The sequence below is a fragment of the Oryzias latipes genome, chromosome 5 (assembly GCF_002234675.1).
Source record: "Oryzias latipes chromosome 5, ASM223467v1".
Taxonomy (NCBI): Eukaryota; Metazoa; Chordata; class Actinopteri; order Beloniformes; family Adrianichthyidae; genus Oryzias; species Oryzias latipes.
In genome coordinates this window covers 18,716,376-18,730,606 of record NC_019863.2, presented here as the reverse complement: position 1 = coordinate 18,730,606, position 14,231 = coordinate 18,716,376, and positions in this window count along the sequence as shown.

Here is a 14,231-nt window from a genome sequence, read left to right as displayed (position 1 = left end):
CGGATCTTAAGCAGTGTGGGTGTGTCAAACAGATTAATATTAGGCTCAGCATGGTAAATCATGCAGCCAAGAAGGGTTAAATGTGGAGAAGAATGCACTAAGTGGGCGGGTAACTGTGTCCCACAATTGGCAGAGCCAGAGAAGAATATATGGAGGGATCCAGATTATAAAGGCATTTAAATAAATATATATTATATTTATAGCATGAATACATAAGTCTCTTTTATAGCAGGAGGATTCAGATGAAACCTTATTGTGGGTATAGGATCCTTACACACGCCCACATTCGAAATGAAAATAAACAGAATATAATGGCTTAGTAATGTGTCAATACCCAAAGTGTTGATCATATTTTAAGCCTCTGTCAAACACTTTTCAAAATCCTTTAACCCATAAGAACCAATGGAGACATAAGTGTTACAGAAAAATATCAGAAAATGATTCTGTGGTCCACTTGGTTTGTGGTAAAATACACGTAACTTTCTTTTTAAGAAAAAATGGGTCTGGGTTCTTAAGGGTTATTGTCAGAGCTGAAAAAAGACTTTTAATGTGATATTAGCTACATTAGTTTCCTGCAACATTTATGAAACACCTTAAAACATACAGTACTAGAAGAACTGCCCCAGCCTTACTGACAGAAACATGGAGACCAGTGCCCTGGATTTATTTCATGGCATTTGAATTTAGAGGAATGGGATCATAACTATATGGTCACCAATGATTTTTGTTATTTACACTATTTTATACAGAAACTTTAAATTGAAAACTTTTAGTGTAGAAAAAAAAACAATATTTGGATGTAAAAACAATAAATGATCTAAAGAAAAATTCATTTTTTTCAAAGTAGTTGACCCAAAAAGAAATTGATTGATATTAGTTTTGATAGCTTTTGTTGTTAGAATTATCAGTTAGTTGAACTTAATATGTAATTTTTTATGTAAAAAAGTTGCGTTTTTCCAAATGGTCTCAAAATGCAAGAGTTTTCCCCAAAATATAAAAAACCCCAATGATTTTTTTTCTTTTTTTCTCTTGAAGCGTTCAGTATCAAATTATACATTGTTTTTTGACTATTTGGTATTGTTATGTTTAATACATGCTACAATGTCAAAACAAAAATGACTTTGTGGTATATATTTTTTAATAAATGCAGTCATGGATCTGGAAATCTGTTGTGCTTAATTGCAACTGAAATAACATTTTAGGGAGAAAAGTAATCCCTAAGAGATCACAGAAACATTCAGTCCCAGTTTATCTGTGGAATTGGATGAGACAGAAAATCCACATAATATAATTTCACATTTACTTTCAGTAATGTTTAATTTCCGGAGTCCAGGTGTTCCCCTTTATGTGGAACTGTGCATTCCGCCCATTATTATTTATCACACCATGCAAAGGAGTCAAACTCCAGGCATCCCCAACTTACCATCTGCATTTTATCCTAGATATGTTGTGTTTTTCCAGAAAGAAGCTACAAGATCGGCTGGAACAACTAAAAAAAAAGTGAAGCTCCATGTCTTGAGTTTGACATCTGTGCTGCCCAAAGGAAATGATGTCCAGCATTTTCAGGGTGTCCATCATTAATGCCTGGTGACCAAAAGAGCTTAATGCATTGCAAACTAAAACACGCATCATCTGCAGAACATTTAACAAGTTCAAACAAAAATTGAATCAATTTGCACACAGACATGGCTGCACTGCAAACACACTGCTAAGGTCACTTACAATTCACTCATCTACACCAGCAGTTAAGAGGATAGTTAAAGTCCCTCTATGACAATTCTTTGTATAAAAACGTTCCCAGTGGTCTTTTATCACAATTATGATGCTTTTAACTAAAATCCCACAACCTAAATGTTTCAAAAAGCCATATTTCATGCCTATCTGATATGGAGTCCTATACTGTTCAAAATTAAATAAATACATATTTAAATAAATAAATACCGTAAATTCCGGACTACAAAGCGCACCCGATTACGAGCCGCACCCACCCATTTTCACGTGTTTAATTAGGTTTATACATACACAAGCCGCGTCAGAGTACAAGCCGCGCATATGTTAGGCGAAATTGTCATCCTGACAGATCACGGCCAGCATCCCAGAGTGAGTGCAATTCATTAGCACATTGTGGGTGGTACCAGCTTTGCCTCTGGCTCATGTACTTGAGTGTATCGACATCTGTCAAACAGCATGGACCTCTATTCTGTTCACAAGTTCCTCAGTTATGGTGTTTTTATTTAATTTTTTTTTTACTTATTGACAATCTAGGTATCATACATAAAATTACAAACAGTAACCATATAATCAACATTACATCCCTCAGTTATGATGAGGAAATTTACATCCGCGATTCCACATTTCCCATGAGTCTTAGGGGCTAAAGGCGGGGCCAATGCCCGGCTCGCCATTCTGTTGTACGTGTTTAAGAATGAGCAAGTATCAGCAGTGCATGGAGGGGTGAACGGGTACAGCTCTCCTTCCGCTTGTGTCGCGGCAGCGTTATGGGAGTAACAGGACTGGTTAAAAAACACACCAGTAAAATACAGCAGCGGCGACTGAAAAGCGCGCGCCTCAGCGTGATACGCGCGCCTCAGTGCGGCGCGTGCGTCAGAATTCAGAAGCCTCTGCGCTCCGCTCCCGCCCCCCGCGCTCCTTGTCTCCCCTTCCTATCTACTCCGACACCTCTGGCCAGGGCGGCTTCAAGTAGGAGCCCTTCGTCCCCGTTGCGCCGGTGGATGGAGCAAATCGTTTCTGTGCAAAGCAATCGGACTTAATACTGTACGTTTTGTGTATGAGGGGCGGGTGCGTTGTTACGTGTGGGAGCCTTCAGACTGCCATCGGCCCCGCAGCTCAATCAGCAGGAGAAGATGTCTCCAGCTCACACGGAGGCTGTGAGTTTTTCAAAGCAAAATTCCGCTTTTACGGTTTCCTTAGAAACCGTAAATGGAGTGTACATTCACTCCATGCGCTGTTCTCTCCGTCACGCAGCAAACCGGCTTTTCCAAACCCGTTGGTGACGGTGGACTTTTTTACGCTGCTTTTAACGATTGCTTTTAACTTGAAAGCTTCATCATATTGTAGTGGCGATCACGTGCACGTTGGGTCTAATGGCACCAAAGGATTCTGGGATGCGGCCGGGCATGCGTGTTTCATTTTGTTGAACCATGACTGAAGTGTCTAAGACCTGAAGTCAACTCCATGCTGTTTGGCTGCTTAGAGGTGTGTTGAATATAAATGCCTTGTGCTTGGTGTTAGATAAAGAATTCAAACTATTCACTGAGTTCTAAAGTACGTACATGGCAGCCGCTAATTAAATCCATAAATTAGCTGCGTCACTGAATAAGCCGCAGGGCTGTAAGCGCAGGAAAAAAGTAGCGGCTTGTAGTCCGGAAATTACTTTAAATATGACCTCATGCAAATACACAATCAACCAATAAATCTCTCATAATTATATAAAAAGATCATGAAATTGTAAAAAACCTGCACACAGATTTTAAATTAGCCATTGTATTGTATCAGTATATCTCATTTTGCTTTAAAAACCTGTTCATTATTTTAAAACAGCATTTTAAAATATTCATTTTTAATCATGTTGAATATTATTATAATTCTACGTCTTTTTTCAGAACCTTGGATTTCAAAATCAATATTTTCGAAAGTACCTTTGTTTTTATTTCACTTATTGCTGTTTTTCAGAATGACTTATTTATTTCATGAAGAGCTTTTTCAGGAGAATGAGTCTGTCTGTCAATCAGTGAAAGTGGGCGGGATCTAAACGCTCATTGGCTGAAATCGACTCATATTCCTCGAGACCCGCTCTGCGGTGTGCAAGTCAGAGAGATGACATATTTAAGCGATGTCCGCATGGCTTTGCTGACATTTGAAGATCAAATAGAGACAAACTATCTGTCTGCTGCAGAAGATGCAAACATGGACCACTCTGTTTTTGTAGTTTGAGGGTTTGTGTGGACCAAACCACAGAGGAGCTCCGGTCGTTCACATCTTGAAGTCCCCCATTGAAAAACTTCTGACTCTCGTTCTCACGCCATTCAGAGCTCTTCTCTGCTCTGCAGCTGCTCGGGCCTCCTGAACTTTATGATATTTATCTTATTTTTTTATCCAGGCAATATTAAAAAAGGTCCCGATTTTATTCTTGTTTTTGTTTTTACTCTGGTTAATGCGGAAGAGAGAACACAAATGTGGAGAACACATTTTATGCTCCTAGACGTGACAGCTAATAGGACTTCAACTTTAGATTTAATTTCAAATACATGCGACCAACAACAAAATCCAGCCTTGGAGGCCCTTAAAATGTGTGCAGGGAATGCAGCAATGTGCCGTCTTCTCTTCTCCCTCACCTGAGCGGATGTGCACGCTGGACAGGGCAGATCAGAGAGCTGGTGCAATGCGTATGCACTCCTGGGCTGTTGTGACATCACAAAAGCTCATTAATTCAAACCGAGTGACTTTGCAGCAATTTGATTCACAACAATTTAAAAGGATTTTTCTTTTTTATTACAACAAATTTCTAATTTCTTTGGGAAAAAACAGTTTAAATCCAATAAACGGGTTTCTCTAAACCTTTGCCCTGATGGGTTTTGCGTTTATCTCATGTATAGTTGTCATAACACCAACATTGATTATTGAGTTGTTAGAATGGTGCAGGATCCTCAGTGGTGCACTGTTACTGTTCTAAATGTAATCATAGGATATAGCCCTTAACTTATATACATAACTGTAACAAAAAAGAGGAAGAACATTTCTGCAGCAATAATGCAATTGATCTCATTTTGTCTAAGCCTGGTGACGTAATGATTGTGCCCTTTAGTTTGGTTAATTTTCTGTTCTATTTTCTCAGTTCTTGTTCTGCTCTCATGTAACAGACACTCCGGGTTCAATCTCTAATTATCGCAGCTGTTCTAATTCAAGTTAATCATTCTCCCTCCTAGTATGTGTCTAGTTTTTAGTTTATTCTTGTCAGGTCATCTGTTTTTCACACTTTTATTTTTCTGTCGTTTTGCAGTTTGTTCAAGTTGAAGTTTATTCATTAACCCTTTAAGTTTTCACCACAAGCCTGCTTTCCTGGATTTTGGGTCCTACACTAACAGGTAAGATGTGTAAAATGTTTTACAATAAAATTTGTTTTACACTTTCGTTCAGCGTTAGTGATTGGACAAAACTGATCATATCCCCCACCAGCTTAACTCTCAACCCACTGTTCAGTGAGAATGTTGTACTGACGATAATTTAAAAAATATGTTTGTTTGTTTTCTTCAGGAAAATGCTTTATTGTTCATTGAACACATGGTTGATGTTTTATTTTCATTTTAACTCAAGAGGGGGAAAAAACCCTAGCTGGGACCCAAGCGGCATTTGATACATTTTAAGGGGCTAATGAGCAAATGGGGAGAACAGGTGCACAAACTGTCATTAGGGAACAATCTGGTGACCCACTCTGACAAATGATGCAATAACAGGCTTCAGTAAAGTGAAACACATTGGATATTTATTGGAATGTTAAATATTTAGAGAGAGACAAGTTCTAAGCTACTTATTGGGATTGATTTTATGAGCTTTTTTTCTTTTAAAAAACTTATTTCCTTTACTCCAATATTTGGGTCACCTTATGTAAATAAAATTGACCTTTTCATGTCGTGTTCACTTTTGTGTCTGCTCTTTCTTTGCACATCTTGCACTCATATTGTTGTAGTTTTTGTCTCACAAATCTCTCATAACAAGGACTTTAATCTGTTTGAGTCTGCAAGAATTCACCACATATCAAAAAATTATATCCTAACTATCATTTAATCTAATTTTATAAAGTCAACAATAACATATTAAAGGTGACATTGAGAAGTTGATCCAATGTGATCCACATGATGGACCAGCAGATTGTTTGAGTCTGATAACATGAACTTCTGCTGAAAATTGAATTTTAAATGGCATTTTTTGAGTATTTCTTTATTCAAATCATTGTGAAACAAGAATAGACAAAAAGATGTAGATGTGACGTAAACAAAGGGAAGCCGTCCTCCACTTTATTCTGATGCATCTGCTTGCAGACAACTAGAACATGTACGTCTTTGTTTTTCCTTTTCCGAGCTGACGTCTGGCTCAAATCTGTACGCCTGGATAGCTCAGTTATTGCTCGCCATTTTTGTTGCACTGGTGATGTGCAGGCTTACTCAATTCCAACAATCCCGCTCACGACTGAGAGGAACATTTCTTAATGAACTCCTGCCGTTCTGCAGAAACTATGTCCTAGAAAACTACAAAGGTTTTTGAATTTGGCTAAAAACAGAACAATCGTAAGCACAAGACCTCTGGGAACGCTTTTACAATTGATCAAAAAATGATCGGAGTGGGGTTTTAAATTCGATGAAATTTATAGCAATTATTCTTATCTATTGTTATCTTAAAAAAAAATAGTTGTTAACTTTTCCTTCCCAATCCCAGTCTATTTAGTATATCAAAGCTGACTAAACACATTAAAATGTACAAAAACAAAACTGAAACCGTAAGCTAACTTCTGCTTACTGCAGCAGATCTGAGGCAGCTTTAGGACAAAAACATGAACAAGAAATTGTAGTCTGGCTTTATTTATTTATTTACTTATATATTCATTTATTTATTTAGAGTTCACATCAGTGAAGAGTAGCAACATTTTTCAAAAGCTCATGTTTCTTTAATTCTCCCCGATCGATCAGAAAAGTTTAGGATGGTGAACTATAAAACTAGCAGAAAAGTGAAAAAAAGAATAAAAAAAAAACATTTCTAGAAGAGGATTAAAGGCTTTCCCATATCAATAGGATGTAAACAACAACCAACTCTTCCAACAGTGGAGGTTACAGTGTTGAGTTGTCCTGTTGTCATTTTAGTCTCAATAGGTTTTCCACTCTTGTGTTTTATGTTTTACATTAAAAGCTTAAAGTCATCTGATGTGGTTTTTTTGAATGAGAAGTGTTTTCACCTTAGAGCCTCAGAACATTGCTGAACAGCCACAGCCTTAATAATGCAATGAGCCTTTCGGCAACCATAATTTACCCCTCAGCTCTGTCAGTTTCTCTGCAGAGCTGGATGAACCCCTCGGAGGGATGGTTCTTCATTCTAATGCTGTTTGCTTCACATGGATGAAATCACACTCGGATTTTCAGAAAAAAAGCTTGACCACTGCAACATCTGAACTTAAAGGCAAACTTTGTTTTCATCCTGCCTAAGCAAAACTACTCTTCTGTTTTCTTGGTTCTTTAAGAACTGCTGTTAAAATTATTGCAGTGAAAATAAAAAGTTTGACTTTCTTAGCTTTTTTTTTAATTTCACTTTGAAAAAAAATCACAATGGCATTAGTATTAAGTGGTTCTTTTGAAATAGTGAATTAAATAATTTGGACAAAGTAACAAGCTTTATAGCAGCCAAAAAATATTAATCCATTACCAAAGTACTGCCTCTTCATTTGTGTACATTTGTGTTGTAAATGACCATGATCTGTTAAAAAAAAGATCTAGACCAGCAGACTTTAACTAACTTTTCAGTTATTATTTAGGACAAAAAGAGGTCAATTCATTTTTTTCTATTCTGTTTTGTCCCTTTCGGGGTCACGGGGCTGCCGGAGCCTCTCCCGGCCACTTGTGGGCCAAGGCAGGGGACGAGGTCAAATAAAACTGAAATACCAAATGCCACTTTTACTTTTTTTAAATTTTAGTAGATATGAACCACTTAACTGATCATTAGCAGGTCCAGACCTTAATACATTTAGGGTTTTATCAGTTTTGTGATGTAAACCACATAGCAACTTTGTATGTTAAAGCTGTACCTTGAACATCTTTGGGCATTTAATCCTGTGCGTTTTATGAAATAAACTGTTCTTGAAGTGTAAACATCCTGCTCCATCTATATGGAGTTTGTTATGAGGGTGTTGTCAGTGTTGTGTACCAGTGCAAATCACACATCTTTGTGCACTTCAGTGAATAAGTGCTAAAAAAACTCTACAAACCAATTTAGTAGATCAAGGACAAACAAAAGTCTCTGCATTGAGTTGAAATGGGTCTTTCAGAATTGTTTGGAGCATTTGCAACACTGTGTATGTGTTAGGGCTTTCACATTTTGCTTCAAACTCCAGACCTTGAGGGCCGGCCATCGAGGCCTGGATTCTGACACCCCTGATTCCCTCCCAAAAGTTTCAAAATGCTGCAGACCCACAAATTACCACTAGGGGCTGGTTTCACAAAAAACAAAAAAATTCTATTTACTGAAATGTTACGTCTTAAAAATCATAGGTAGTCTAGTTTACCAAAAAAAATTTCAGTGATAATTAATTTATATCAACTTGGAGTGTCTTTGGGGATATTGATTGTGTAACAGATCAGTGTTAAATATTATTACCGTAGGTTTTTAATTTTATTTAACATTTCTTTAGAGGACAGGCGTGTGGATGTTGCTGGATAGACATTTTTGAATTGTCATATTTTCACGACTACAAGGCGCATTTCTCCAAAATGTACGGAGCGCCCTATGGTGCAGTGCGCTTAATGTGTTGTTGTGTGACATCGGTGGAGAGGGCAGCATGAGAAGGCAAGGGAAAAAAAAAAGAGGGCAGCATGAGAGCGGAAAGGAGGGAAGTGTGGAAGTGAAAGAAGACACACCCTCGTGTAGTACTGATGTGCAGGATGTTGGACTTTAGCCTCCTTTTTCCCTGTCAGGATTCTTCCGGTGATGTCAGAGATTTTGATCCCGATACTGTATACTATATTTTGGGTGTTAAATAAAGTTATGATAGGATTGATGAAGATAAGAGTAAGAGGAGCACAGGCATATCCTTTTTTTAATCTAATACTGGAGTACTCTTGCTGTGATGCCTCACTTCAGCAGAAGAGGAGCAGCAGGATGGATGGAATTGACAATCACTATTCAGACTTATGCTACACTTATCAGAATGCTGCCTCTGTGCCAGATATCTTTACTTTTTTCTTCTCAAAGCCTTTGTCCTTTTCTTCCCTCTTAGATTCAAAGCAGTTTTCTCACATATCCCCTTTTCTGTTCAAAACGGAGAACAGCTCATTTTTCTGAAGATCATTGAAGTTTCAGTGTTTCAGATAAAAGACAACAATTCTGTGTGTGTACCTGCTTATATTCAGATGTCAGACCATTCTCTGGCTAGACAGAAGATCAGCTTTGTGTGCTCAGCTGAAAGACAATTTTTTGTTATTCAGAGTTACATACAGACATTCAGAGATGCACATGTCGTATCCAAGGATCAATGGCCAAGGCTATGGTCTGCATAATGAAGATAAAGGCAGCGACAAAAACTCACCTTTCCTGACTTACAGCGCCTGAATAGATGTCGATCCACGTCTCAGGGACAAAACTCAGTCAGTTTTACCTTCAGGGTTGCATGCAGAAAAATTCAAATGAATTATGAAAGTGACTGAGGAATAATCAGTATCGTGGTTAGTATTATGTCAGATATTTGACCATACATAGTGTTTAGTGACAATAATTTGCACATTGCAAAATCTGTCATAATTTAATCTGCTTGTATTTGGGACAGACTGTAGAACACATGTATAAAATGTAAAAAAAAATCCAAATAAGTATGAGGTAAAATAATCTGGCACAGAATCAGCATCAGTGAGTTTTATTGTCACTAGATTTTACAGGCACATGTATAGTGGCAACAATAATATAAAGGTATCAACTGCAATCAGCGTATGGTGTAACTTGTGATTGGGGAAATGGCACTGAATGTATTTTCAGGTTTTTATTGTAAACAGTGTCTCAGGGGTGCATTTGGCAGTTTGGGGCGATTATAGCTTTTTTCCAAAAGCTGTCTGTCAGAATGAGTGACAAAACAAATAACTTTGAGTTTTTGGATTAATGGCAACCTGCCACTGAGAATACTGTTCTGTTAAAAGAAGAGGGAATGGAGAGGATGTGTCATGGTATGTTTTAGCTTGACAGACCCAGATGCTGGAACCCGGAAGAAAACCGAGGAGGTGAGAGAGGTAAGTATGAGATATTTAATAGCTGGTAAGGAATATAGTTTGTAGGCTTGTAAGTTTGAATCCGGAGGAATGAGATCGAATCCTTGGCTTGAAGGTGAGGCGTGGCTGGAGGGTTTCAGCAGGAGGTTTCCAGAACAGCAAGGCAGTTGCAGGCGGCGGGACGTGAAACCAGGGAAGACTTCAGTGACCAGGGGCCTCATTTATAAAACTTTGCGTAGGATTTGCGTCAGAAGTGGCGTACGGATGAAACATAGGACGTGCATACGCACAGAAATATTTGGATTTATAAAACCGTGCGCACGCACATCCTACACATCTTTCCCTTAATAAATCACAACCAATTCTAAATGCAGCGCAGCTTTTGCTGCCTCATGACACGCCCATAGTTGCCCATAAATAGTCCGTGAAACGCCCACAAATGAATATTCATTGATTGCGAAACCATGGCAAACACAGAGAGGAAATGAAAAAAAAACGTAACTTCACTCAATGTGAAGAAGAAGTTATCGTTGGCGAGGTGGAAAAGAAGAGAAAAGTGTTGTTTGGAGGGCACAGTGTGGGCATTACTAATGCCAAAAAGGCACGTGAGTGGCAAACGGTGGCAGACGCCGTAAATGCTGTAGCCTCACAACCTCGGACCGTGGCCGAAATAAAAAAGAAATGGTCGGACATCGAAGTCGAGGCAAAAAAACGTCTAGCGCTACATCGCCAGAGGGTGTCTGCCTCTTGATGAGAGACTGGCGGCAATTGTTGGGGAATCCCTTTTAAGTGGAGTGGTGACTGAGGCGTTCACTCCGAATTCTACCATTTGCCTCATCTTCTAGGAGCCCAAGATCAGCCATTGTGCGTCATTACGCATTGTGATGGGGCATTTTATTTCCCTCCATTTAATTGCATCTGACAAGCTACAGATGTCGGTAATGATCGACGTGGAAAAGGGAAATTGTTCAGTGCAAATGTAATTTCTTGTTGCTTTCTGAATGGTTGAGACATACGCCTTACATGGTTTTATCAAAAATAAAACAAACTAAAGGCATATGCATGAATACCATAATTCCGTGGCTTATGAAGAAATGTTTTACTTTGAAAACAACTTTCCCCAGTGGACAATTAATGCATCTCTCTCTCTCTATCTATCCATCTATCTGTCTAATTGCACCTTTATCTGCTCCACCAGACGGACACATTGACGAGAATATCAGTTTTGTACATTATTTCGTTCTGTTAACTATATTATTTGTGAGGATGAATTGCACAAAATGCCAATATTGCAGAACATATTTCACTTTTCTTTTTGCAAATAAGTGTTCATTTGAATTTCTGTTGTAATTTTCGTTATATTTTTTTGTTTGTTTCACTGCTGATGGATCAAACGGGTGTTCGTGTAGGCTGTAAATTGTAAGACTTGCTTTGTGAAGTCTTCATGTTATTTATGAGAGGCAGTATTGTCATTTTCACTTTCACGTGTTTCTTCCATCTGCCGACGGCGTCGCCGTTTCTCATTTCACCCGTTTTTGTGCGTACGCCTGGGTCAGAGCTTGCGTGAAGGACCGCACATTTTCCCGTCAAGTTTGCTTTTTAGAAATCTCAACTATTGCGTAGAGAGTGGCGTACGCCTTCTTTTGTGCGTACGCAACCTTTATAAATGAGGCCCCAGGTGAGTACCCGTGGACGAGTAATCCTGTAGGCAAGGTGTAGCAAGATTTGCGAGAGGCAGATAAACATGAAACAAGATACTAGAGTTGACCAGACTAAGCACCGTTGAGGAACAACGAACTGGCGTTGAAAACTGGGTGGATCTCCTTAAGACGCGGCGGTTGATGAGATGAGTGGAGTCAGCTGGTCACGTCCAGAGAGAGCAGGGGGAGGAGTCTGACAGAGGCACCATGACAGGATGACTGTTGTCAGTAAGGAACTTGGAATAGTTATAGATTTATAGTTCATAGATTCAGATCTTTTAAACGGGAAATTAGCTGATCTTACTGGGACCACAAAAAGTGAAATGTTTTTAATCTCTGTAGAATGAATATGGGTAGGATTATTTTCTGGGTCATTGTGTGCAATTGTAACCATTAGGACCATGGAGTGATGCTACGTTCAAGTGCCCACAGCAACATCCGTTCAAGCGATCACTTTCAATGAAAAGTCGATGTAAATGCACGTAATTGCGTGTATGTTCAAACCTCGCGTTAATGTGTTGCTAGGCAAGTTTATACGTCTGTTTTTGAGCTCTATGTACAAAACACAGCTATTAAACATGCTTTGAAGATGAAACCAGTTGAACTTTGACCAATCAGGGACTCTGATTTGGTAGGGACGTATCTGTGGTATCCTTTTTAATTCACGGAAGTGCCAACCGTTTGAATATGTATCGTGGAGGAGAAAATAATAATTGCTGTTTGTGCCCGGCTTGAGGTAAATGACACAGTCTTTTATAAATAATAATGGATTAGATTTATCTGTGCTTTTCCAGACGCTCAAAGTGCTTACAGTGTGACCATGATTCATTCACTCCTCATTCATAGTTGGTGATTGTAGAGGCACTGCTGCCAGTTCATGCCTACGGTCCCTCTGACCATCGCCGGGACATTCATGCACATTCACAGACCAGTGGAGCCACACTTGAGGCAGGGAGGGTGAGGTGTGAGGTGTCTAACCCAAGGACATAACAACAATTGACTGGGGGGGGGGGGACAGGGATTGAACCGCCGACCTTTCGATCATTGGATGACCTCCTCAACCACCTGAGCCACTGCCGCTCATTTATATATTGGAATAGAGCTGTGAAAGAAAAAACCTGGAGCAAGTATCACAAGATTCGCACGGCTTCGACATTTTGCACCAAGCCCCTTCCAACTGCTTGTACATGCAATAGTGTCAGGCAGCGACAGTCCAATGTGCATGAAGCGCATTTAAGGACCACAGTGAGGTTTTTTTTTTTTAAACATTGCCAGTGTGAACGTAGTTTGAGACTTGTATATTAATGTTGCATTTCCATTATTGTCAACTCAGCACATGGCTCTCGTCTGGCTCAAGGCGATTCCACTGGTGTGAGCACCACAGTGTAGCCTCGATTTTCTTTTTCTGTTGTTGGAGGGGATGGTCTTTGTTGTTTTTAGTGAAGTGTTTCTATCAGAGGTAGTGTTACCACTGTTAAATGAGCATTCCCTTGCAAGTGCAGAACTATTAGCTGGGCATTTACCAAATCCAAAAGCACTTCTACATATTTTGTCATGAATTGGTAGATTTTTGCTTTTGTTTTTTTGTTCCTCTTCTACCATCATCTGACGGTTCTTCTTGTTTACTAAAAAAAATGAATTCTGACACCAGAAACCCATCAAATCCTTCTTCTTCCCTGCTTTATAGACTGGCCCCTCAGACAATTCTCACAGTCCATCATTTAAACTGTGGGATTAGACTCACATCTGCGTTTAAGTTTAATACTTTCTTGAAAAACCTGCTCGCCTTGTTTCTAGGAAGATTTACCTGGATACCTCCTGCCTTTTGTCTGATTCACCTACCAGCTCCTGTTAAACCTTAATGAAACTAACTGCTATGAATCTTGTCACTTGACACTTTGTGCTATTGAATTCACTCAGGTAAAAATACATTTTGTTATTTTTAAGCCATTCTAATAAATATATCATCCTACTATAACTTGTCTAAAATGCAGTGTGACAAACAGTTTAATGTTTTTAGTTGTCCTGTGTATTTACTTTTATTTTTTTTAGCAGACTCTCCAACCCAAAGGGATTTACAGGAAACTAACAATTGAGGACAATCTGGGGTTGGGTGTCTTGCCAAAAGGCTCAACTGTCAAGCCTGAGATTTGAACCCCAAATGAATTCAACACAGTTGCTCAACTAAGGGCTACAGTGAGAAGATAGTTGCAGATTTGTTTCTAAACATGCTGACGTCCTTAGCGAGAGCAAAAATGGCTGCCATCCAAATCTCCCCTCATTTGTAATGACCACTTTAAAGGTAAGTGCAAATCAAACACAAGTTTGATTCTGATGGTATCTGACACAGGGTATTTCAATTATAGATTTTTATTTCAAGTAAATCTACTTCCAGTAAAAAGCTTTAGTGTAAATGTAAATAGTTTTTCCCTTTCCTAAACCCTCGTCTTCTTAAAGTTTCAGTCAAATAGCCAAAAAATGTTAAAATTATCCTTTTGAGTCATATTTTTGCTATTTTCTTCAATGGGGAACATAAAATGATTTAGTTAACATT